Below are 26,138 nucleotides of genomic sequence, written 5' to 3' on the forward strand. Positions count from 1 at the left end.
CGCCCCGCGGCCGCGCCGGGGCGAGCGGGCCCGGTCGCCGGATCCCGCCGCGAGGAGCCGCCGCCGCGGGACGCGGTACCTTCGCGGGCGAAGCTGCTCACTTCCAGGCGCGACTGTTACACAACACGCCTGCCAAGTGGGGCCCCGGCCTGACTGTTCCCATTATCCCAAATTCGCCTTTGGTGTAAGCAGCGAGGCCACCTGGGTGGTGACGGTGCTGCGTTCTCCAACCAAACCGACCAACCAAAAACTCGGTTTTCACGCTGGGGCCCCAGTCACGGTGTTGGGGGCGCGCCCGTGACTTCTTTATTTACACTAGCCGTAAAACGTGAGAAATAAGAAAGCCCAAGGGGGCAACCGAGGGTCTGTTTATCATGTATGGCTTCAGGTAATAAAACACCAGGGAGAAAAATATTTATGCAAAACTGAAGTTTTCAGATAATGGGTTAATTTCCTAGAACAAACCAACAAAAACCCGGTAATTGAGAAAATACGAGTAGATCTGAAAATGAATGGATACTGCAAAATCCTAAAGGAGTTGATTAAATGCCAGCTGCCAAGATCCTAAAGCCCTGGGTGTTTTCAGATTTTTTGGAGAAAGCACACCTCTCACCAGCCTGCGATGAATAAAGTGGAGAGGAAAAACCTGTTGCATAATCCCATTTGCTGTGGGGTTTGGTGTGCCGTCCCCTTGAACCGAGGGGAAGTGAGTTAAGATGCAGGGTTTTTAAAACTCTCTGAAGTTTTTATTTACCCAGTGCTCTGGCTGCCACTTCTGCTTTAAAAGATTATAGGTAAATACTCTGCTCTTACAAGTGAACCAAACCTATCAAACCTGTTTAGAAAATGACCAGGTATGTTTCTTTTCTTTCTTTCCGGTGTGTGTATGTACGTGTGTGAGAAACTTACCATCCATGAAAGACCTTCTAACTACTATTTGGGGAACGTAGGCTGTCAGAAAAATGCCTCTTTATGCCACCCATTTTGTGGGGCGGATTGAGAGTGCACTTAAGGTGACAACTGTTTCCTCAGGATGTATACGATTTCAAATTCCATGAAGAAGAGCGCTTTTTAAAGTTAAGGTAAATTTTTAAAGGAAGAAAAGAATTCTTACCAGTTAATTTTTAATTATTTACCTTTCCTTGAGAATCCTGTATATTGGTGGACACACAGCTTGGGAGGCCGTAGTTAATTGAGATTTTTGGAGTTCTGTATTTGGTGATGACAGCAAGCTGGAGAAATAAATTGAAAAACTAGGAATTTGTGGCTTTGGGTAGGTATTTTCATCAGAATGTGACGAGAGACCGTGAAAATTTTTTTGGTTTTTGTTTTTTAAAACAAAGTTGTAGAATTCACTGAGTTTGAAGACTGTTGTGGAAGGTTGCTGTTAAAAAAAAAAGGGGGGGGGCGGTGGTTAACACTGAACATCCTATGTGAAAACTTGAACTAAGTAACACCAGCCCAAAGAGTTGTTTTGGGTAAGATTATACTTATCAAAGTTCCACGTGGGGGAAAATTAAAAATGGTTTATTAATTCTGGTAATATGAATAGTGTATGAAGGAAAGTCGGTTCAAGCACTGTAACCCTACATTCACATGTAAAATAATTGGATAGCTATAAAGTAAAAATAGTCATGAAAAATTGAGGATTAGGGGTTTCTGTGGCCAAAAACGTAATGGCAGTAACTGTAAAGGGGGCAGAGGGAAGGTCCTGTTAACCCAGTTCTTTTCCTTTTTCTTACACGTTTTAAAACTATTTGTAGAAGTGATGCTGAGATCAGGTCTGAGATAGGTGCAGAGTTTAGGCTGGGGTCAGAAGGGCCAGGGTTGATGCTGTTTTCTATAAATGCTTGTATCCGGAATTTGATTCCATAGAGGTTTTGGTATATGGGATTATATATTGATGAAACTGATTTACATAGCTGTCCAGTATTAATGTTTTCCTATTTTCAACCAGTCACAATATTCTAAATATAATTTGCTAGAATTACCATGGAGTTTATCCTAGAAACCTGACTTTTCCCAGATTATCAAAAAAAGAAAAAAAAAAAGTGGAATTTTCTATCCTGTGTTACTGATTAAAAATTTCACTGAACGTATCTTTAAAATGTTTTGCATTCTCGGGGCGCCTGGGTGGCGCAGTCGGTTGGGCGTCCGACTTCAGCCAGGTCATGATCTCGCGGTCCGTGAGTTCGAGCCCCGCGTCGGGCTCTGGGCTGATGGCTCAGAGCCTGTTTCCGATTCTGTGTCTCCCTCTCTCTCTGCCCCTCCCCTGTTAATGCTCTGTCTCTCTCTGTCCCAAAAATAAATAAATGTTGAAAAAAAAATTAAAAAAAAAAATAAATAAATAAAATGTTTTGCATTCTCAAGGAAACACTACTTTAAATTGAAGAAGTAAATTAATATAGAGTAAGTTGATTTGGATCAGAATCCCAAGAAAAGGGAGGAAATAAATCAGGGGAAACAGAAACCAGATTTTATGATAGACTTCAACAGATTGGAAAAACTAGTTAAAAGGCTTCATAGGAAAAACCACAGTGGATGCTTGATTGGCTTTTTAAAAATTGCACCAAAATTTAAAACGAAGACACATATCCACCATCATAAAAGAAAATATTACTAATATTGTCTTAAGCAAAAATGTAATTAAGAAAGTAAGTCTTGCCCAAAGCCACATATGATCTATTCTAAAGCCAGATGTCAATTTTTTTTTGATTTTCTTGTGTTGTGAATAATCTCCTGTTTTTATACATTCCATTAGTCCAGATGATCAAGGGTTGGCTATGTAAAGGGATGAAGTTCATAAAGGTTGGCTGGCTTTAAGAGGAGGCCATTCTCAAACACTGAGAAAGGGAGTTTGAAATTTAATCAAATAAATGACTGGAGGAAACAGAAGTGACTCAAAAAGAAGGATTTAAGGCACATTACTAAGAACAGGTACAAAGAAATAATAAAAGCTTGCTAGGGGTATGATCGGTAAAGAAGGAGATGAGATACATCTTGGCATGAAAGAAGAAAGGCATAAAGGAAAAAACTCTTCAATACCAAGGCAACAAGAAGGAGGTAATGAAACTTCACTTCCTTAATTGGGATGAGATACCTCATTATAGGTATCACCAGAAAGTCATGAGTTTCATTACATAAAAAAATTAATCTTGGGGGAAGGGATGGGTAAAGTAAATTATGAGCATAAGTCCTAATTAAATGAGAATTTAGAACTTGAAATTGCCAAATATAAATTTAAAATGGAGACCCACTGCAGTTTCAATTAAGTTATTAGAAAGGGAGAGATAGGTTATAAAAAGTTGGAACTATTGACTAAATTGATTTCTAGATTAACTACAGATCTAAATCAATCAAAATATTTATGATATACTGTTTACATATACTGAGGTGGATACCAAAAGCTGGAGACATGGATCCATGCCCTTAATAAGGGGAGGAGGATTATAAGAATTTGTAAAGGAATTACGTACATATGAAATGATACACAGTTATCAGACAGCTGGGAAGTGCCAAATTCTTGGTGTAAGAGAGAAAGAGATTGGGGCATTGGGGGAGGTAATGGGAAGATAATCTTCATAGGGATAATAGAATTTGACCTTGGCCTTAAAGGATGGTTAACATGTGTATGGAGGAAAGGAAGTGGGGGAGGTCATTCATCCATCTCTTCATCAAATTTATTTGTAGCCTCTACTATGTGCTAGACGCTGTTCTAGGAACTGGGCATACAGTGGAAAATAAGAAAAGTTTTTGTCCTTATGGGGCCTTACATTCTAGTGGGAGAAGAGTGAGGGACAGTAAATAAGTAAACATTACATGGAAAATCTGATGACAAATTTTGATGTCCAATGAAGATAATAACGGGCAGGGTCAAGGAAATTATAGAGGGCTAGTTACAGTCCCACTTATTCTGTGAATAACCTGTTTTGTGTAAGTAAAACAATTTGTGTGTGATATCCTGATGAATGTTGATGATACAACTTTTTAGTATTTATTTGCAGTCCAAACCAATTTGTGTAAAAGTCTACACATTATCTTTAACCATTTTTTTAAAAAGAAACCTACGTAACATTTTTTAGATTGAAGCATGCAGGCTTTGAGTTTTTAACTCATTAACAATTTACCTACGATTCTTTTGCTACCATTTGCCAAGAACCTCCTGCTTTTGCAGTGATGTTAGTATGATTGTTTACAGCTTACCTAGGGTAATGATGTACATATTGGGCTGAATGCTTAGATTCTCCGTCAGAAGCAATATTCCTGTAGCCATCGTGCTGTAAAGCGAAGCTAAATTCCAAGGACAGGTTGTTTTGACGGTACCTTCTCGAGAACATATGAAAACCAAGATGTACAGACAGTAGAAGTAAACTGTTCATCTTAATGATCGGATAAGAGAAATAGGGTAAAGGGTGACACCTCTGCAGGTCTTGTCCACACAGTCCAAGATTCCAGTGGCTATTTTGGGCTGCGTTGTATTCTGTGTCCGTAATTACGTCTTCTTCAGTGTTTGTAAGGGAGTTAGGGGTCTTGCTGGAAATACGGTCTTAAGCTTAGGAGCTTTATACTGTTTTTCTACAAATAGTAGAAACTTGGAGTGAAAAGTCAGTTCCTAAATGGAGAAGTGTGGACTCATTGTAGTTATCTGACCTTTGGGTTTTCTTTTGTTGTTGAGAAGATGTTCTTTATAGTGTCACTGAAATTTTTTTAGTGACTATTTCATGATTTTGGACACATTTATGAAGTACTTCTCAAGCCTTCCTTAAGAAATTTGTTCCTTCGTTTTCTCCATCATTTCTGTAGTTTTAAACTGAAAAAGATATATATATATATGTATATATATATATAGCTGAAATTAAGATAAAAGATTTATATTAAGCATATATTACGTGTGCTTCTACAGTACATTCTGACGTACTTGGGATGAGCCTGTGGAAAAGAAAAGTTTTCAGAGGAGGTGGGAAATTCTTTAGCATTCCCTTGATTTCCTTCTAAACTAAATATTTAGGGAAGAATTGTAGCTCTAAATGCCAGGGGTGTGTGGTGTGTATGAGGACAGCAGAACTCAGATTTGTCTTAGTGACTGGGTGAGGAGTGGCAGACTGCAGTTTACAGAAAGAAGATGCACTGTAAATTGTGATGGTAAATGGCAAGGTAATTACTACTAAACCGTTTCCATTCTTCCCCTTAAAATTCATGAGGATAGGCATGTGTAGAGAGGTATATGCTACTTACTGTTTGTATTGCAGCTCCTGTCCTAAATAGTGCCTAGTAGAGTCGTCTTTGGATAAATATTTATTGAATAAATTCTCAGAACTGGTATTTTTGATCATTATGCCTCTAGCTTAGAGCATTGTTTTTTGAGCTTTGAGTTGAAACCTGCAGGGGGTTGCCTTATAGCCTTGGGCACCTGACTTGTTTGAGGAGTCTACTCACTCTAGAACCTTGACCCTGACCTCACCTCCAGCTTGCCTGATGCCGGCTGACCTCACCTCACCTTGTCCAAAGCAGTAGGGGTGGGGGTGTGGGGGTTGTCACCTATCAACTCCTTCTTTTCCTGAGTTGCTAAGCTGTGTCCTCTTCTGGTCACTTCTCAGAACACTGAAGTGTTGCCAGTCTGGCCTATCTTATCATGGGTTTCTTTTGTTATTTTTGTTTGTTGTTTGGTTGGGGGAGAGGCATATTCCTCAGGAAGATAGTTCTTGACTTTGTTTTGTAAACTGTACGTGGTATATAAAGCATGGTATTATTTTCTTTTCCTTCCTAGCTTTAGCTAAAAATCTAGGGTTCTTTTGAAAATGAACTGGTAACTGATCTTTTGATATGAACCAACTAAAAACACTGTTCTGTTTGTTTGTTTTGAGACAATCAGGAAATTAGAACATGGAGTGTGTATTAGATGATATTTAAGAATTATAACCATAAAGTTTTTATCCATGTTAATAGTATTGTGGTTATGTTTAAAAAGTCTCATCTGTTAGAGGTACATATGGAAGTTTTTATAGGCAAAATTAAATGATGTCTAATACACGTTTTTTAAAAACTTCAGGACAGGCACAAACACACACAAATGGGAAATAAGTAAAACAATATTGGCAAGTTTTTGATAATTTTTAAGCTAGGTGATGGGTATATTGGGGTTTGTTACTGTTTTCTGTATTTTTATGTATATTTGGAAATGCCCATAATAGCTAAAACATATTTTGCCAATTATAACTGTAAAGGAAGTAATTTAATACAGTAAAGTTATGTGGTTGGACATTTGAACTAATTTTTGATTATCTCCATTTTGCATTTTCTATAAGTTCTTTTAGTAATGAATTTTTAGAAGAAGAATTTTGTAGAAATTTGCCTTTTAGAAGTGTTTTAAAACTCTTAACTTTGAGACCTTGTAATGATATACTTGTAGTTTATAAATTGCTTTGACGTATTTTGTCTTTTATCCTCAGAACAAGATACGAGTTATCCATTTTACAGATGAGGAAGCTAAGACCTTAGACTAAGTAATTTATCCAGATCCCCAAACAAGTAAGAAGTGGTGCTAGCCCTGGAGCCGAGATCTTCTGATTCATTTTCAGGTGCTTCTTTTTTTATATACACATTCTTGTAAGTGTTCTTTTTTGTGGTGTTATAAACCAGTGGTTTTCAAACGTTGTGGTGTCAGGACATCTTGTACGTCTTAAAAATTATTGAGGACCACAAAGATCTTTTGTGCATGTGGACCGTATCAATATTCAACATATTTTAAATCAAGAAATGTTTAAAATGTTTACTCATTTAAAAATAACAAACTCATTAGGGGCTCCTGGGTGGCTCAGTTGGTTAAGCGTCTGACTTCGGGCCATGATCTCATGGTTCGGTTGTTCGAGCTGCGCATCAGGCTCTCTGCTGACAGCTCAGAGCCTGGAGCCTGCTTTGGAATCTGTGTCTTCCTCTTTCTCTGTCCCTCTGCTACTCATGCTCTGTCTCTCAAAAATAAGTAAATGTTAACAAAAAATTAAAAATGACAAACTTATTAAAGGTTAATGAAAAAGATCTTCCAAAACAAAAAGTATAGTGAGAAGTATGACATTTACATTTTTACACTTGCTTTACTGTGTTGTTTATTTTTTTAATTTTTATTAAAAGATCTTTTTTTTAATGTTTATTTATTTTTGAGAGAGACAGAGCATGAGCAGGGGAGGGGCAGAGAGAGAGACACAGAATCTAAAACAGGCTCCAGGCTCTGAGCTGCCAGCATAGAGCCGGACACGGGGCCTGAACTCACGAACCCATGAGACCGTGACCTAAGCCAAAGTTGATGCCCAACCAGTTGAGCCACCCAGGTGCCCCTACTGTGTTGTTTAATAGTTGGATTTCCATAACTGCTTTTAGATCCAATCTGTTGCAGTACAGTGTTCGGTTTGAATTATATGAGGAAAACCCTCAATATACAGATATATAGTTGAAAAAAGGGTGGACTATTTTAATATCTTTTCATGTAATTGTGGATATCCTTTGTCACATCAAAACTCAACAAGTTGTACATTCTGTCTTTTATTCATTCTCTCCCTCTTCTCTCTCCTTTTTTCTCTTTCTCTTCCTCTTTTTCTTTCTTTCTCTCTCTCTGTCCTCTAGTTCTCTCTTTCTCTCTCTCTTTCTCTCTCTTTCTCTCTCTCTTTCTCTCTCTCTCTTTTTCTCTCTCTCTTTCTCTCTCTCTCTCTCTCTCTTTCTCTCTCTCTCTTTCTCTCTCTCTTGCTTCTTGGGGGCAGGGAGAGAGAGAATCCCAAGCAAGCTCCACAGTCAGCTTGGAGCCCAATGCGGGGCTTGAACTGAAGAACCGTGATATCATGACCTGAGCTGAAATCAAGAGTCAGACGCTTAACCAACTGAGCCACCCAGGTGTCCCAACAAGTAGTAGATTCTTAAAAGTTAGTTGCAATATTGAATATGAAACCATATCAGTGAATTTTTTATACTCTGTAACATTAAAATTTTGTTGGTCTGTCCTTGAACTTTGGATGGATCTTTGACCTGTATGTGATTTTGAAACATCATGTGTTGGTGATTTGAAAAATAATGGTTTACTGAGTTATGCAGATCTTTCAGATGTTGACATATTTGATTACACAGTATTTAACAAATCACATTCTTTTTTTTTTTTTTTAATGTTTTTATTTATTTTTGACACAGAGACAGAGCATGATCGGGGAGGGGCAGAGAGAGGGGGAGACACAGAATCTGAAGCGGGCTCCAGGCTCTGAGCTGTCAGCACAGAGCCCGACACGGGGCTCGAACGCACGGAGTGTGAGATCATGACCTGAGCTGAAGTCGGATGCTCAACCGACTGAGACACCCAGGCGTCCCTAAATCACATTCTTTTATATATCCATTATTCTCATCAAAAAAGTCTTTCAGTATTAGGAAGTGGTCAAGATTTTGCTGTCAAGTTCAGGTTTTCAAAAATTCTTATTTTATCTTGAAAGCTCAAATTTTATCATTGTCAACAGATAGTGTCAGTTTTTTCCTTGAAGTGTCAGGCTTTATTCATGTTAGAGAAAATACCTGCCACATACCTCAGTCTGATTAGCCATTGTCTGCCACTCATTCTTTTAAGCAAAAATGGTATTCTATGAAAAAATCATGGTTTAGCTCCCAACTCAAACAATTGCATAAATGCTTTTCCTTAAGGCAGCTGTTGTAGTAGGTATGCAGCAGAAGTGTTTCTTGTATACTTACCATTTCGTCACACAATATTAAAAAGACCAAGTTCTCAGGAGTCAGATGCAACAAAAATAATAACTCTGACTGTTTTGGCAAGGACATTGTGAAGTGAAACCGACTTTTTAAAAAAATGATTGATGTAGTGAAGGATATAATTATTACTAGTATAGCTCTGTACTTCTGCCTTGATTTATGCTAAAGCACCAGCAGTTTTGCCCACCTTTGCTTTTGTACCATTACAGCAGATATCAACATGGTTTTTTCAAGATAAATCATGAGACTCAAAACATTATTTAATACTTGGAGTAACTCAACAGCATTTATGTTCGTTGCCAACCATTCACATGAAAGAAGACCTTCTTCGATGATTAGTTGGCATGGATACTAGAAAGTGAAAACAAAACAGTAAGTCCACCCACATCTACGGATCTGTCCACTGATAAAGCCTAAGTACCGTCCTTAAGGCAAGATATTAACTTGTAATTCATGTTTGCAACAAAATCTTTAATTTGATGAGATACTGCATCATTTTTTTAAGTGGCATTGCTGTGATTTCTTTTACTAATTTTTCATCCAACATTCAGCAGTGTTAACCATACCAACCAGTGCAATATGGTTATTTACTTTGTATAATGCTTCGGTGGTCTTTTTATTTCTTAAAACATTTTTTTATGTTTATTTTTGAGAGACATAGATCATGAGCAGGTGAAGGACAGAGAGAGAGGGAGACGCAGAATCTGAAGCAGTCTCCAGACTCTGAGCTGTCAGCACAGAGCCCAACTGTGGGCTCGAACCCACGAACTGTGAGATCGTGACCTGAGCCAAAGTCAGATGCTTAACTGACTGAGCCACCCAGGCGGCCCAGTTTTTTTTATTTCTAACATGAAAAATCTTTTGGTTTTAAAGAGCTCATCGTGTCAATGACTAAAACATTTAATTTCTTTAAACACGAGATGAATTCATTGGGTGATAATGAAGTTGTGGAGATGATAGCAGATATTAGCAGAAATTGCTATTGCTGAGAGCATAAAAGTACTAAGAACACACTCAGTTAATTTCTGAAAACGTACATATTTATGCCTTAAACTTTCTACCTTAGAAAATTAAAAAAACATAATCTGTTAGTTGGCAGCATGATACATTATCATCACACTCCACATATCCTCTGGATTCACTGTTGTACACTTATGAGAGAATGAGAGCAAAAAAGGCAGATTACATCTTTGTATTACTAAAAATTATTTTGCCATTGTGGATCCCCCAGAAGGGTCCCAAGGGCCTCCCACCCAAGAGTCTCTGGATCACCCTTTTAAAATGCTGATATAGGGGCGCCTGGGTGACTCGGTTAAGTGTCCAACTCTTGATTTTGGTTCATGATCTCATGGTTCATGAGATTGAGCCCCACGTGGGACTCTGTGCTGACAGTGTGGAGTTTGTTTGGGATTCTCTCCATCTGTGCCCCTCCCCTACTCATATTTGATGTCTCTTAAAAATTAATTAATTTAGGGGCGCCTGGGTGGCGCAGTCGGTTAAGCGTCCGACTTCAGCCAGGTCACGATCTCGCGGTCTGTGAGTTCGAGCCCCGCGTCAGGCTCTGGGCTGATGGCTCAGAGCCTGGAGCCTGTTTCCGATTCTGTGTCTCCCTCTCTCTCTGCCCCTCCCCCGTTCATGCTCTGTCTCTCTCTGTCCCAAAAATAAATAAACGTTGGAAAAAAAATTAATTTAAAAAATGCTGATATAAACTAGCACCATGTCCTATCATATTTTTAGAGGAGTCTAACATAGACATCTATAGCAATTAAGTAATGTTTCCGTCTTGACTGATTAATTTGTCAGGAAGAAGGGAGTATGCTATTGTGTGGGATGAGCCATGTGACCCAGAGACCATAATGGGTGGAAGGTCATAGAACATCAGAAAGTGGTTGGTAAAGGGTAGACGGAAGGGAGGAGTCGGTAAAAGCATTCTACAACTTAACAAAAAATGAGCATTTGTTCTCCTGTTTTTCTTTTTGTTAACTAGAAAAGCTATTAGCCCATATATACTTACATCTATAGATATACGTTCATACTCATTTATGTCTGGGCTCGAACTCAGGAGTACTTGGTCATTTTTTGGGGTGGGGGGAGCAGAGAAGAGACAGTATCATAATTAAGAGGATGGGTGCTCATCACAGTATTTGTTCTTCCAACTAGGGAGGCTGTTGACCTTTCTTTCCTGAGGAAGCTGAGGGATGACAGAAGACAAATGAGGTTAGAAAGAAATTCTGAAAGAAGAGTGAGTGGCATAGCCATTGCCGATCATGGGAATAGCTGTAGGCAGAACTGGGCTGTGGACGGAAGTGGAGAGATAAGCACTGGAGAGCAGAGAGGACTGGGGGTGAACTGGGTTCTCCCGTGTTCCGGACACTGGAAGAAGTACAGAGATGGGTGCAACAGGAGTCTTGGAGCTGAACGTATATTTGAGAGAGTTCTATCAAAATACAGTTAAAATAACTATTTTAAATAATTGCACTGGATAGTCTGCAATTTTTTATGTCTTACCAACATCTAGATTTAATTATTATAACCCATGTATTTAATTACAGTAGGAGAAAATAACAATGCCACGAGTTTGGTGCAATGCTGGTAAGTCTCTAAGCTTTGGTTATGGCATCAGTATATGAAAATAGTGGCCGGGGCAGGTTTGGAACTGAAAATTCAAGAGGGAAATTTGAATACTTTATTTTTTACTAACAGGAGACCGAAGAGTTTAGTTCCAATAGATCTCCTTTATCAGTTTGTTATATATGTGGTACTTATTTCCAAAAAGGATTTGAGATGGCGGAAGGAAGGATCTTAGTCAATAATCAAGAACAAACATGATTCTAAATTGTGTTTTTTTCCCCTATTCCCTACTGATGACATTTTAATAGAGACATGCATATACTTGAGGTACTGTAATTAAATTGGTCTTTATTTACTATGCAGGAGAAATATAATCCTGTCCTCTCTTAGTTGCATGTAGCATAAGCAGAGTATATTGTAAAGGGAGTGAGTTTGGGCAGGAAGATCATAGCATGTTAGAGAAAATTTTTTAAAAAATTCAGGACTGCTTTCAGCTGTAGTTAACGGAAAGCCACTAGCAGAGGTTTAAACCATAAGCCGTTTATTATTGCACAGTTCAGAGAAGTTCAGAGGTAGGTGGTCTCTGTTGGTTTAGCTGCTCTGCAGTGTGCTCAAGGCCCCAGCTTTGCTCTGGTCTTTGACTCTGCCGTCTTTTTGCATGTTCATTATTGCCACCAGGTAACAAAATGGCTGCCTCACTTTAGACATCACATCCCTTTTCAAGGCAGGAAAGAAAGGGAACCAAGCAAGCAATCCCTCCTGTGCTTGCCTGACAGAGAACACAGTCTTTCCCGGAGGCATCCATCCTATTTTCTCTGAAGTCTCCTATGCCTTGAACTGTTTTACAAGACTGCCCCTAGTTCTAGGAGAGGCTGGGGAACTGTGTATGGCTAAGGGAAATGGCATGGTTGGGGTAGTGTGCATCATGTATCATTTCCTAGGCTTTGACACATTGCATGCTGCCCAGGAAGAACTGGGATTCTGTTAGCAAGTTAGAAGGGAAGCAATGTCTGTTGGGTAGCTTTGTGTCTGTCACAAATATGCAGAAAGGAAAGCCCAAAGGATACTAAGTAACTTGCTAAAACAACTTTCTTTTAGTCTAGAGAGTGTTTTGAGTGTTCCTCCTCAAATAAGGCCATATCTATTTTCTTGTTTTAGTGGAAGGTTATACAGACCTATATCCGTTAGTTCTAGAGCTAATTTAAACACCGTTAGGTCTCAGTCTTAGTGTGACATAAGAATATTGTATTAGATAATTGCAGATATAATCTCCAGTTCTAAAATTCCTGTCTCCTTTTTTTCCCTGTCTTGACCACTCCACATTTATTATCTTTTTTCAATCAAAAAAGTGAACAGGATTAGAGAGAAGATACAAGAACGTATGGTGTTTCCTATTCATCTTGATAGCTGCGTAGGATCTGTAATAAAGATCTTGATGGCAGGGCACCTGGGTGGTTCAGTCTGACTCGAATGTCCGACTTTGGCTCAGGCTGTGTATCTCACGGTCCGTGGGTTCAAGCCCTGCTTTAATAAACAGTAAAAAAAAAAAAAAAAAAATTAAAAAAGATCTTGATGGCACAGAAGGTTAAAGTTAAAATGGGGTTTTGACTTTTGGGCAGTTACTTACACTACTACTGCCTCAAGTTTCTGCTGAAAATGAAAACTAAATATTTTTATTTTAATAGAGGAATATGTATATACATGTGTGTAGTCTATAATCAAAACACCCTGGGTACAGTGTTCTGAGAAATTGCCCTTTGTCCCAACAGGAGGCATTTTATCTTTATTTTTATTTTTTAATTTTTATTTATTTATTTAACATTTTTTTTAATGTTTATTTTTGAGAGAGAGAGGGAGACACAGAATCTGAAGCAGACTCCAGGCTCTAAGCTGTCAGCATAGATAGAGCCTGACATGGGCCTCAAACTCACAGACCTCTAGATCATGACTTGAGCTGAAGTCAGCTACTTAATGGACTGAGCCACCCAGGCGCCCCCAACAGGAGGCATTTTAAACTCTATTGTTAAAAACCTGGTAGAACATCCCCTTTTGCTTGTTGGGCATTTGTTCTTATTTGTTAATACTGTTCACACTGCATATTTGCTTTAGATAAAATTAAAGGACAACCAAAGGAAAGTGATCTCCTTCATGCATTATGGCAACTAAATTTTACTTGGTTGAGGCAGAAACTTTGAGGTTTTGAGTGCCTTAAAAAGGGATTCTACTTGTGTTTCAGCAAGAGCAGTGATCTGGTTCCTCATATAAAATCCTGTCAAGTTTATATGAATTTGGATATACAGTGAGTTGAAAATCATATTCCCACCTCTAGCAAATTGCAGAGCAATTACACTTGCTTATAAAAGAGGCCGTTAAAATGTTAACATAAAAAGTTTTAATCTTCTATCCAACAAAACTCTTATGGAACGATCCCACTGCATTTTATTTGTGGTTTATTTGTGGTTTATCAGTATTGGGAGACCCTGGAGATTAACATTGTTAACTGTGGCATTTAGGGGACCAAAAGGCACCTGCACTTTTGGGTGTATTTTTCAGAATAAAATGCATGTACGCATAACAATTTAACAGCTGCTTAAAACAGCTTAGGGGTAGCTTAGGGGCATTTAATTTCGTTACCACAGAATATCCAAATATCAGAAACTTTTTCTTCTACAGAAAGCCTCTTAAGTATGTAATTAAAGCAATTGTTTTCATTTTTCCTTATGTGAATGACTAAGAGCCTTGTTAATGTAAATATTCAGGAAGCTTGATTTTATAACCAACAATAAAAATCTTGTACAGCGGAAAACCCCATCTCTTGTCCGCAGTCCAACTGAAAGACAAACTCAGGCGTTTTTTTTCTGGCAGATGAATGACCCTTGTGGAAGGATCTTAGATGCTGTCAGTGGCTATCTCATTACATAATGTAATTAATGAGATGTCCTCCCTCCAACCCCACTATTCGGGGGGGGGCCCAATTTCCAAGTACAAAATGTAGGCAATGTGGTATTCACTTGCCAGGAAAAAGTAGTTTTATACAAGTTTTTAGTAAAAGTTATTGTGAAATCATTGGAGATTTTTATTATGGAAATGACCTTAATTCATTCATTAAAATAAGCACTTTGGCTTCTGAGTCTGGTAGGCTTTTTTTTCTGGACAAAAGATCCATTCTTTTTGCCAGTGGTCATCAATATGTCATTGTTATCAGCACAAACAAGTATTTACTGAGTGACTTCTAAGAGTGAGGTATTAGAAGGGATGCAAAGAAGTATAGCATGTACTTGGTCATCAAGGAGTTTATACTTGTCACCATCTCTTTATTTTCCACTTTTCATGATTTAAACAAATCACCATAAAAGACTCCTTACTCTTTTTCCCAGGGGTTCTTCAACTAGGGGTCCAGCACACTCTATTTTCCTAGGCTGAGGGATAAAGTCACAATTAGAAGTGGAGGCCAGTCAACTTGAGGTCCTCTCCTGGCCGTTTCCCCTTCCTTCCTATGATTGCAGACTTGCCCTGTTTGCTCTAAGAGGATTGTGCTAGCCGGCTGCTTCTATAGGGTAGTTGGGGAGAAGGAAGACAGGGTCCTGCAGCAGTTCTTGGCTCCTTTCAGAATATGGAAGGTTGTGTGTGGAGGGGTGGGAGGGCTGCCTGGGTGGCTCAGTTAAGCGTGTGATTTTGGCTCAGGTTCATGATCTCATGGTTTGTGAGTTTGAGCCCCACATGGGGCTCTGTGCCGACAGCTCAGAGCCTGGAGCCTGCTTCAGGTTCTGTGTCTACCTCTTTGTCTCTTCCTCCCTTGCTCGCGTGTGTGCTCTCTCTCTCAAAAATTTGTGGTGTATCAGTATCAGACAACAGAGATCTGTTGTCATTTTTTCCTTTTTTTTCTTAGTAAAAACAACATAAAATTTGCCATCTCAACTAGTAGTGTTAAGTACGTTCCCATTGTTGTAAAACATACCTTTAGTATGTTGTAAATTTTTTCACCTTGCAAATCTGAAAACTCTGTACCCATTAAACAACAAATCCGTTTCTCCCTTCCCCCACCCCCTGCCTGGTAACCTCCATTCTCCATTCTGTTTCTGTGATTTTGACTATTTTAGATACCTGATGTAGGTGGAATCCTATAGTATTTGTCTTTTCATGACTTATTTTACTTAGCATAATGTCTTCAAGGTTCATCCATGTTATAGCATGTGACAGGATTTCCTTCCTTTTAAAAGCTGATTATCGCATTATCGTTTCATGTATAACCATGTTTTGTTTATTCATCTGTCGACAGACATTTGAGTTGCTTTTAGTTATGAATAATGCTGCTATGAACATGGGTATACAAATACCTCTTAGAGACCGTGCTTTGAGTTCTATTAGATATATATCTAGAAGTTGAATAGCTGCATCATTTGGTAGTTCTGTTAATTTTTTGAGGAACTACCATGCTGTTTTGCATAATGTTCACACCATTTGATAACTCCATCAACAGTGCACAGTGGTTCTAAATTCTTCACATCCTGGCCAACACTTGCTATTTTCTGTTTTGTTTTGTTTTTTTGAGAATAGCTATTCTCATAGGTGTGAGGTGATAGTTCATTGTAGTTTTGATTTGCATTTCTCTGATGATGCTGAGTGATGATGATGAACATGTTTTCCTATATTCGTTGGCCATTTGTGTATCCTCTTTGGAGAAATGTTTAAGCCCCTTGCCCATTTTTTAATTGGGTTACTTGATTTTTTTCTTCGTAAGATGCCATTTTCTTTTTAAAATGTGAATTGGCAACTTAGAACTACTCAGAACAGGTGTGATACCGCAGGGATACAAAAGTGGAATGAGTGGAATATAGGAACTGGGGAGTAGCCTCCCCCATCTCTAGCCATTACCAACCAGTACAGCTTGCTTAGTTGAGGGCTTTGTATTCCAAAGAGGATTTGAGGTCTCAGGGTCATTCTCCTACTCTTCTCTTCTTCCTTGTTACTTACTAAACCATGGGGGTAGACAAGATGATAACCGAGGTGTTAACAATTCTTAGGTTTTGAGAGTTACTGCCTTTTACCAACTGACCTCTAGCAGGTAAAATTTCCTTCAAACCTCAGTAACACTGACTCCTAGACTAAGAAATCTTTGTTAATGGCTAATAAGAAGCACTCCACAAAAGCTTTGTCAGATCTTTGGTTTTTTAACTTTTAATTTGACTTATTTTGTTCTTCATACTGTAGTATCACCCTCAAATCCTGAGGCTAAAGATTAGTTCTTTACTGCTATATACAAGCCTTCAGTGGGTATGTTGTACTTTGCCCTGAAGATATACAGCAGTTGTTGTTTTTTAAAAACCTGCTCACAGTCATGAGGAAATAGAAGTCAAAGTTCATTTGGCAGTGTATTTGTTGTTGTTTTAAATTCATAGCGCAAACAGAACAGCCAGTCTAAATTCAGTGAATTTTTATTTTGGTAAAACTAGCTATTTTGTGTGTGTGTGTTAAATGCCATCTTTAAAGAAGTATTACCCAGTTGATTATTTATTCTCTGTGGCTTTCATAGTGATATTGTGGTAGTAATTAAAAGAAGTCATCTGATTGTGGTGGTTGAGGTTGAAGGGTACTGTGGACTCTGCTATAATATGCTTAGAATTACTTTTAGATTTCAAGTACTTGATATTTTTAATTTTTTGCATCTTATTGATACTATTTGGTAGATAACCAATCTTAAGGGAGTTCATCTTAGTTATATGCAGTTATATATTACCGCCATATGGTGCTGTGACTTAAAATGCTGTAATATTAACTTCACTCTATGAAGTAATAAGAGAAACAAGTAAAATCCAGTAAACTGAATAGAATGGGTAAGGAATACGCATGGTGACCCAGAAAGAGACTGGAATTCGTAGTGCTTGCAGTAGAGTTCAAGATACCCAGTCCAGTATTGCCTTTGTGTTTGGCTATCCATGGCATCTACATTGCTTTCTGGTATGTTGCCAGGTCTTGATGGAACATTACCAATCCCTTCTTTTGCCAAAATACTGAACAGAGCTGAGTGTGTGAACAGGGGAGGTAAGGCAGGAGTCTAAGGTAACTTCAGAGAGCTACATTGTGGGAAGCTGCCAGAATGTTCAGAGCCACGTAGGTCATTCTTAACCTAGATTATATAGAACTCAAGAATTGAAAATGCATTTGATAACATTATGACAATTTCATTGCAAAAGATTATCTAGATCCTGTGGGGCTTCTCATCACTATCTCTCTGATTATGATTGGTTGTTTAGTTGTGAAACAACACAACCACCGGAAAACAGGTAAAGTGAAAAGATAAAACTAACTCATGGCTGGTAATTAGTAGGCCAGAATTCATTAACGTCATCATTATCAAAAAGGTGTGGAATTATTATCAAGAGGGTAGAAGATTTCCCTTTCAAATGATAGAATTTCATAAATTTATAATCTATAAAACTATCAGATATTTTCATTATTTATCCAGTTATTTATGTTGCATGGGAAATACAGCATTTTTATACTATAGTTCCGTTTCTGGTTTCTGAAAGTGTATAATGTTACTCTTATTACAACATCAATATCATTTGTAATGGAAATTATTTTCCCTTTTAGATGCTTCAGAATCCACGTTTAAAAAAAAATTTTTTTTAACATTCATTTTTTTTGAGAGAGTGAGTGGGGGAGGGGCAGAGAGAGAGGGAGACACAGAATCTGAAGCAAGCTCCAGGCTCTGAACTGACCACACAGAGCTCGATGCGGGGCTTGAACTCATGGACCGTGAGACCATGACCTGAGCCAAAGTCAGACGCTCAACTGATTGAGCCACCCAAGCGCCCCATAGAATCCACATTTTAAAAATTAGAGTGGTACACATGCCTCTAAGACTGTGATTTGCTCACCATTTCTCTAATCTGTTTTGTGTTTGGTGGGGAAAGATTTGCTAGGAAATGTGACTAAAGTGATCATACAATTTTGGCTAGATAGTAGCTTTTATTTTACTTAATTAATTTAAGGTTTATTTATTTTGAGAGAGTGAGAAAGAAGGCGCTTGTCCAAGCAGGGGAGGGGCAGAGAGAGAGAGAGAATCCCAAACAGGCCTTGTGCTGTCAGCCTGGAGCCCAAGGAAGCAGGGCTCAATCTCACAACTGCCAGATCACGACTCGAACTGACATCAAGAGTGGGATGCTTAACCAGCTGAGCCCCCCAAGCGCCTTAATAATAAGTAAGCTTTTTCTAATTAAATATGGACTATATATGTAAACATTTTGATAGTATTAAGAAATCATTATAATTCACATTAACTATAAAAAAGTAGAAAAATCCTATGACTATCTCAGATTCAGATGAAGCATTTATTAAATGATACAAAGCTCTTAGCAAAGAAAAATAGGACTTAACTAAATATGATACTAAGTTCTGGTGAGGATGGAGAGCATACAGAATTTTCATGTGTTGCTGGTGGGAGTGCAAAATGGTACCAGTGTTTTGGAAAACAGTTTGGCAGTGTCTTTTAAAGATAAATGTGTGCTTCCCATATGACTCATCAGCCCTACTCCTAGGTATTTACTTCAAAATGAAGACTTATGTTCACACAAAAACTTGTATTCAAATGGCTGTGAGCTTTATGTGTAATCACCAAAAAACTAGAAAGAACTGAAATGTCCTACAACTGGTGAATGAATATACAAAGTGTGGTACATCCCTACAAAGTATTGATGTATGCAACAATGTAGATGAACCTTAAAGGCATTATATTGAGTGAAAGACGTGACTCTTGAAAAGTTATGCATGGTATGATTCAATTTAAGTCATATTCTAAAAAGGCAGAACTGTAGATATGGAGAACAGGTGAGTGGTTGCCAGGGTTTGAGGGTAGGGGAAGGTATTGATTACAAAGGAGTGGCATGGGGGAATTTAGGGTCAAGACTCCTAGAACTGTATACCAGAAAATACGAATTTTACTTTATGTAAATTAAAAATAATACTTTGTTAACAGTAAATTCAGTAATATTCCTAGGTACCAGGTTAATATACAAAATAGGTATTTCTGTATAACAAAATGAAATTTTGAGAAAGATGACATTTCTAATATCAAAAAATTCAGATACTGGGGCACCTGGGTGGCTCAGTTGGTTAAGCGTCTGACTTTGGCTCAGGTTATGATCTCATGCTTCGTGAGTTTGAGCCCCACATTGGGCTTTCTGCTGTCAGCACAGAGCTTGCTTTGGATCCTCTGTCTCCCTCTCTCTCTGCCCCTCTCCTGCTTGTTTTCTCTCTTCCTCTTTCTCGCTCTCACAAAAATATTAAAAAAAAATTCAGATACCTAGGACTAAATAAATCTAATAAAACATGTCCTCTAAAACCATTACACATCTGATTCTAAAATTTATATGGAAACATAAACAGCAAGAATAGCCAAGGTAATTGAAGAGAAGCAAAATTGCAGGATTAAACAGACCCATAAAAGTATGTGTATGCAATATATATAATTATATATATTTATTATGTACATCTATACATACAAAATTTATTATTAAGGTGGCATTATACAGCAATGTAGAAAGAAAAGTCTTTTAAATAAATGATCCTGGGTCAATTGCATATCCTATCCATATCAGAAAAAAACTAGTTTTGACCCCTGCTCACATCATACATAAAATAAATTCCAGGTTGGGGCACCTGAGTGACTCAGTTGAGCATCTGACTCTTGTTTTCGGCTCAGGTCATGATCTCAGGTTTGTGGGATTGAGCCCTGAGTCGGGCTCTGTGTAACAGCACAGAGCTTGCTTGGGATTTTCCCTCTCTCTCTGCCCCACCCCGATACGTGCTCTCTCTCTCAAAATAAATAAATAAACATTAGAAGTAAATAAATATGGGGTGCCTGCATGGCTCAGTTGGCTGAATGTCCAACTTGGGCTCAGGTCATGATCTCGTGGTTCATGAGTTCAAGCTCTGCGTCAGGTTCCCTGTCAGTGCAGAGCCCGCTTGGGATCCTCTGCCCCCCTCTCTTTCTGCCTCTCCCCATTAAACAAGCAATCAGTCAGTCAATCAGTAAATTCCAGGTCAATGGTAGATCTAACTGTGGAAGGTTGAAAAAAGTTTCTTAGAGGTGCCCAACGTATTAATCCTCAAAGAATGCTGAACAGAATCACAGTAAATTACCACTACACACTGAACAGAATAGCTGAAATTTAAGAGCAAACAAATACAACAACAAAAAACTTGAAAGCAGCAAGTGTCAGGAAAGATTCAGAGCAACTAGTACTCTCAAACACTGATGGTAGAATTGTAAATTTGTAGAGCTTCTTTGGAAATTTTTTCATATTAGCTTAAAGCTCTTCCTACTTGTCATACCTGTGATCCAGCAAATCTACCCGTGAGTGTATATCCAACAGAAATGTGTGCTTATGTTCACCAAAAGTCATGTCCAAGGATGTTCATAGCACAATTCATAACAACTGTAAACTGAAAACAACCTATATGGCCTCTCAGTAGAAGAGTGAAAAAATATCCTGTCATCTATTGAGCGAAATACTTATAGCAGTGAACAGGAAAATCTTGGTATTTACAAAAACATGAGCTCAAATATAACGTTGAAGAAAAGAGTTCTAAAATAGGCAAAACCAATCTGTGATATAAGAAGTCAGGATAGCAGTGACCTTTAGGGAAGGAGATTAATTGATATGTTAGTGTATGAGGCCAACTTCTGGAGTGTTCTATTCCTTGATCAGGATGGTAGTTACATGGGTATGCTAACTTTGTAAGAGCTCTTTGGCTATATATTCATATTTTTATGCTCTTGGTATACATGTTGTATTTGTATTTTTAAAAGTTTATTAAAAGATATTTTGAGTTAACTAGGAGAGAATGGCACCCAGATTGTATTAGTTTCTTTTTTCACTGGGAAAGTTTGTATTATCAAGTGCTGTAAGAGAGAAAATTATTTCTATCTACAAATAGCTTCATAAATACATATAGAGAATGGTTTTAAATTCTTTCCTAACTAAAACAAGACATGCCTGAGCTTCTTAGGTTTTAATTGCTTTTATTGCTGGGGAGAAACCCATTCTTCCTCTATCCATGTTGTTTTGTTGATTTTTTTTCTTCACAAAACAATAGGTTTTTGAAGTAAGTCACAGAGATGAAAAAGTACAGCATAGGGAATGTAGTCAATGATATTGTAATAATGTTGTATGGTGGCAGATAGTGACTACACTTATTGTGGCAAGTACTGAGTAATATACAGAATTGTCAAATCATTATGTTGTATACCTGAAACTAATAAAACATTGTCAACTATAGTTTAATTAAAACAAATGAACTTAGATAAATTTTTGGAAACCATTCTACATCAATACGTATAGATATTTTTCCATAGGGAATAATACTACATTGATATGATAGTATATTTAACCCATTTATTGTTTGCTGACATTGAGATTGTTTGTTTCTGACTTTTTATAATTATAAACCTGTTTTTCAGTGAACTATGTTTCACATGTAATATACTTGGGCAAATACTTACGGGACAAATTATTGGAAGTAGAATTTTTGTATCTTAGAGTATGTATATTTTAAGCTTTTTGTTTGGAAATAATTTTAAACTTACAGAAAAGAAAAAATCAGTTATTAACAGTTTGCTCCCTTTGCTTTATCATCTGTTCTCTCTTCACATATATACATAATACATTTTCCATTTGGGAAGAATTTGGACACATCATGGCCATTTATACACAAGCACATCAGTGGGTTTCCAGAGAACAAAGGTGTCCTCCTACCCACAGTAGAGCTGTCCACCTAGTAAGCCTAACATTGATTTAATACCCCCATCCAGTCGATCCTTTGTATTCTGGGTCATGTCAGTTGATCCAATAAGATTCTTCACAGCAGTTTTTCCCTCTAGTACAGGACCCGGTTGAAGATCAGATACTGCATTTGCTTGTTATGTATATTTTTAGTTTCCTTTCATTTGCTATAGTATCTTGGCCTTTCTTTGTCTTTCTCTTTTTGATGACAACTTTATTGGGATATAATTCACATACCATAAAATTTACCCTTTAAAAATGTTCAGATCTAATTTACAACTATAAAATTCTTCCTTTTAAAGTAGAAGAAAAGTCAGTGTTTTTTAGTATTCCCACAGAACTATGCAACCATCACAACTATCTAACTCCAAAAACATTTTTATCACCCCTCCCCCCTAAAAACCCTGTATACATTAACAGTCACTTCCCATCACCCCCATCCCACCATCCCAGGTAGCCTCTGGCAACCACTTATCTACTTTCTGTCTTTATAAATTTGCCTCTTCTGGGAATTTCATATATTCATAGTCATATAATATGTAGCCTTTTGTGTCTGGCTTTTTTTTTTTCTTTGTTTTCGAAACTTACCCATGTTGTAGCAGGTATCAGTATTCATTCATTTTTATGGCTGAATAATATTCTATTGTGTGGATATATACTACATTTTGCATATCTGTTCATCAGTTGCATAGCCTTTCGTCCTATAAATGCTGCTATGAACATTCTTGAACAAGTTTTTGTACATGTTTTAATTACTCTTTTCTGATCTAGGCTTTGTATGTCGGTATAGCAGCCAGCAGAACTTTCTTAGTCATGGTTTCCTTTAGGGTTTGTAGTGGATCATGACTAGTCAGAGAAACAACTGTTAGGAAGACATGGACCAGGCAGGGCAGTTTTGTTATTTTGAAGTGGTCTGTTGACCAAAAATCTTGAGGACCTTAAAGTGTAGGCAGCTAACTTCTGTCTACAGCTATTCTAGGTTGTCCAGCTCCTGAAAGCTTATACTTTTTGCCTACCTTACTGGACCTCCCAGTAAAATGGACCAGTTTTAATAATTAGTTCCTCTTCTATTTTTCCTGCTTACACTCTTTGGAAAATACTGACGGGCAGAAATTCTGTATAATCTTGTCAGATGTAATTGTCAGAGTTGTAAAGCCATACTTCCCTTTTATGCTTCTTTTTATGTTTATATTTGTGTTGGGGGAGGTGACAGTGTACCTGAAGGAAGGGGAACTGTCTTCCCCCTCCCTCTTTCCCTCCACTAAGTCAGTGCATTGAGAATCTGCAAACTGGCCTCCTCCTGAAGATAAATCTGTGTTAAGTGTTTCCTGGCAGGAAGCAGCCAGCCTCAGGGTTCAGCTGAGAAGTTGCCTCTAGAGTTTGTAGAAGAGTTTGCTGGCTAGTGATGTCCCCAGTCCCTCCAAATTTCTCTTGGCCAGAAGTTATTTGTGAATACAAGGAGATTGTATAGCACCCTAAGGAGTTGGGGTAGGAGAGCATCCAGAGTAAATATAGGTTGGTGAGATTTATCATCTCCTTGTTGCCTTTCAGACATCACCACTAAAAATTCTTTCTCTTCTCCTACTCTTGGAGCACTCATAGCCTTACAGGTATCTTGTGCACAAATTTTATTTCTGTGGTATTGTCTTAAATTGTATCCTCCAAAGATGCCTGAGCAAAAAGATTTGCACAAAAGAGATGTTCAGAAACTGTTATGTAATGAATGAGTTACAAGTTAGACCCAGTACTCAAGGGGGACAGTCAAATGAGCATTTTCTAGCCTGGTGTTTCTTCTATTGTTTGTTAATAAGGTATATTAGGAATAAAACCTTCTGATTCTGTTTGAGTGCTACCTTTTCTTTCCTTTAAAAAAATTTTTTTTGTAACTTTTTTTTTTTTTTTTTAGATTTATTTATTTATTTTGAGGGAGAGCGAACAGGAGAGGGGCAGAGAGAGACAGGGAGAGACAGAGAATCCCAAGCAGGCTGTCCACAGTCAGTGCAGAGCTCGACTCCCGGCTTGATCTCCCGAACCATGAGATCATGACCTGAGTGGAAACCAAGAGTCGGATGCTCAGCCAACTGAACCACCCAGGCGCCCCTCCTTTTTTTTTTTTTTTTTTTTTTGAAGTAACTACTGTCATAACTTTGAGAAGGGTGGGGATGTCCTTTATGTAATGTAACATAGATTGTTTGGCTGGAGGCCTAAATCTTGGTTTCCATCATCAGCTTATTAAATGAAGTTTTACAGGATTGGATCAGAGAGAAGTATTGCAAAAGATTGTATGCCCTGTGATTTGCCCTTAGTAATGGGAAATTCCTGGGTGGAGATATTTATTTAACTTGTGTTCATTCACAGGTGAACACTGAACTCTGTCTTGTCACCTTTGAACTTTTAAAAATCTTTTCTTGATGCACCTAGAAACCAGTGAAGAAGGATTGGAACCATAAACTGTTTTATTAAGGCAGAATGTGTTCTGTGCCCTAGCATATCCTTGTGGACTTCTGTTGGGTATTATAAATGAACCATGGTCTTTCATTAGTATTGGAATTCTAGAAACTGTGACGTTGAGAATTTTATCTGTTACCTGATGATAATGCTCAGAACCCAAGACTTCCAGCAGATATTATAACACATACACTTTGAAGATAGGTGAGATGAATTTCAGTATTATGTATGTTACTCATTTTCTCCACTTCTTTCTTAAAAATTTTTTTAAACGTTTATTTTATTTTTGAGAGAGAGCACACACAAGCAGGGGAGGGGCAGAGAGAGAGGCAGACACAGAATCTCAGGCAGGCTCCAGGCTCTGAGGTGTCAGCACAGAGCCCGACAAAGGGCTTGAACTCACAAACTGCAAGATCATGACCTGAGTTCAAGTTGGCGCTTAACTGACTGAGCCTCCCAGGGGCCCCTTTTCTTTTCTCCTTTTTTTTTTTTTTTTAATGTTTATTTAGTTTTGAGAGAGAGAGAGAACACAAGTTGGGGAGGGACAGAGAGAGGGAATCACAGAATCTGAAGCAGGCTACAGGCTCTGAGCTGTCAGCACAGAGCCCGATGTGGGGCTTGAACTCATGGAGTGCAAGATCATGACCTGAGCTGAAGTCACTCAACTGACTGAGCCACCCAGGTGCCCCTCTTTTCTCCTTCTTAAACTCTACCTTCCAGATGGTCTCTCTTTTGTGGCCCTTCCTTGGGAGGCCTTAGGGAATCAACCTCCAGGGGCGCCTGGGTGTCTCAGTTGATTGAGTGTCCAACTCTAGATATGGAGCTCAGGTGGTGTGGAGCCTGCTTGGGATTCACTCTGCCACTCCTCCCTCAAAATGGATAAACTTAAAAAAAAAAAAAAAAACCTACCTTTACCTGTTTGTGTAAAAAAATACTGATGCCTGGATCCTACTCCCCAGAGGTTCTGGTTTATTGAGGTAATCAGGATATTTAAGAGTTCCCCAGGTGATTTTAATCAGCAGCCAAGGTTCAGAATTACTGCGTTAGCCAAAATACTCCTCCATTAATCCTGCGTTGAGTTATTCCCTTTGTAGCAAGTGTTAGAATTTATAAAGTACTTTTTTTTTTTTTTTTTTTTTTTTTTTTTTGGCATACTTACTGTGTTCTCACAGTGACCCAGTGAAGCAGACAAGCTTCTCCTTTCAGGGTTCCTTATTTTTCATGAATGTTCTGTGGAGGCTTGTCTCATCATTTTGTTCTCTACTTCCTACATGGCTATTTCTTTTTTCTTTTTCTTTTCTTTTCTTTTTTTTTAAGATTTTACTTTGAAGTAATCTACACCCAATGCGGGGTGCTAACCCACAACCTTTGGATCAAGAGTCACAATTGCTCCTCATATGGCTTTTTATCTGCAATTTCATGGCAGGCTGGCATTTTGGTGAGGCGGTCTCTCCTCACAGCCACACATGTCAGGTGTTTAAAAAGGTGTATTATTTCTCATCTTCTGAAACCTATTGCTTTCTGTACTTTTGAGGAGCCTTTTAAAATTTGCAAAATGGTAAGTCTGTAGGGCTTCGGAAAGCAGTGTTCTTTGGG

At 38.2% G+C, this 26,138-nt stretch overlaps 1 protein-coding gene across 1 annotated transcript in view; it reads left to right on the forward strand.

The window, feature by feature from the left end:
* DUSP16 (dual specificity phosphatase 16) overlaps positions 1–26,138 on the forward strand; it is a 90,329-nt gene that overhangs the window by 1,706 nt on the left and 62,485 nt on the right. Inside the window, exon 3 of the mRNA XM_040488896.1 lies at positions 6,450–6,578. The gene's annotated coding sequence lies outside the window, so the exon portion shown is untranslated. The remainder of the gene's footprint in view (positions 1–6,449; positions 6,579–26,138) is intronic.

Source organism: Herpailurus yagouaroundi, unplaced genomic scaffold, assembly GCF_014898765.1.
Source record: "Herpailurus yagouaroundi ecotype Mexico unplaced genomic scaffold, PumYag 166, whole genome shotgun sequence".
NCBI lineage: Eukaryota > Metazoa > Chordata > Mammalia > Carnivora > Felidae > Herpailurus > Herpailurus yagouaroundi.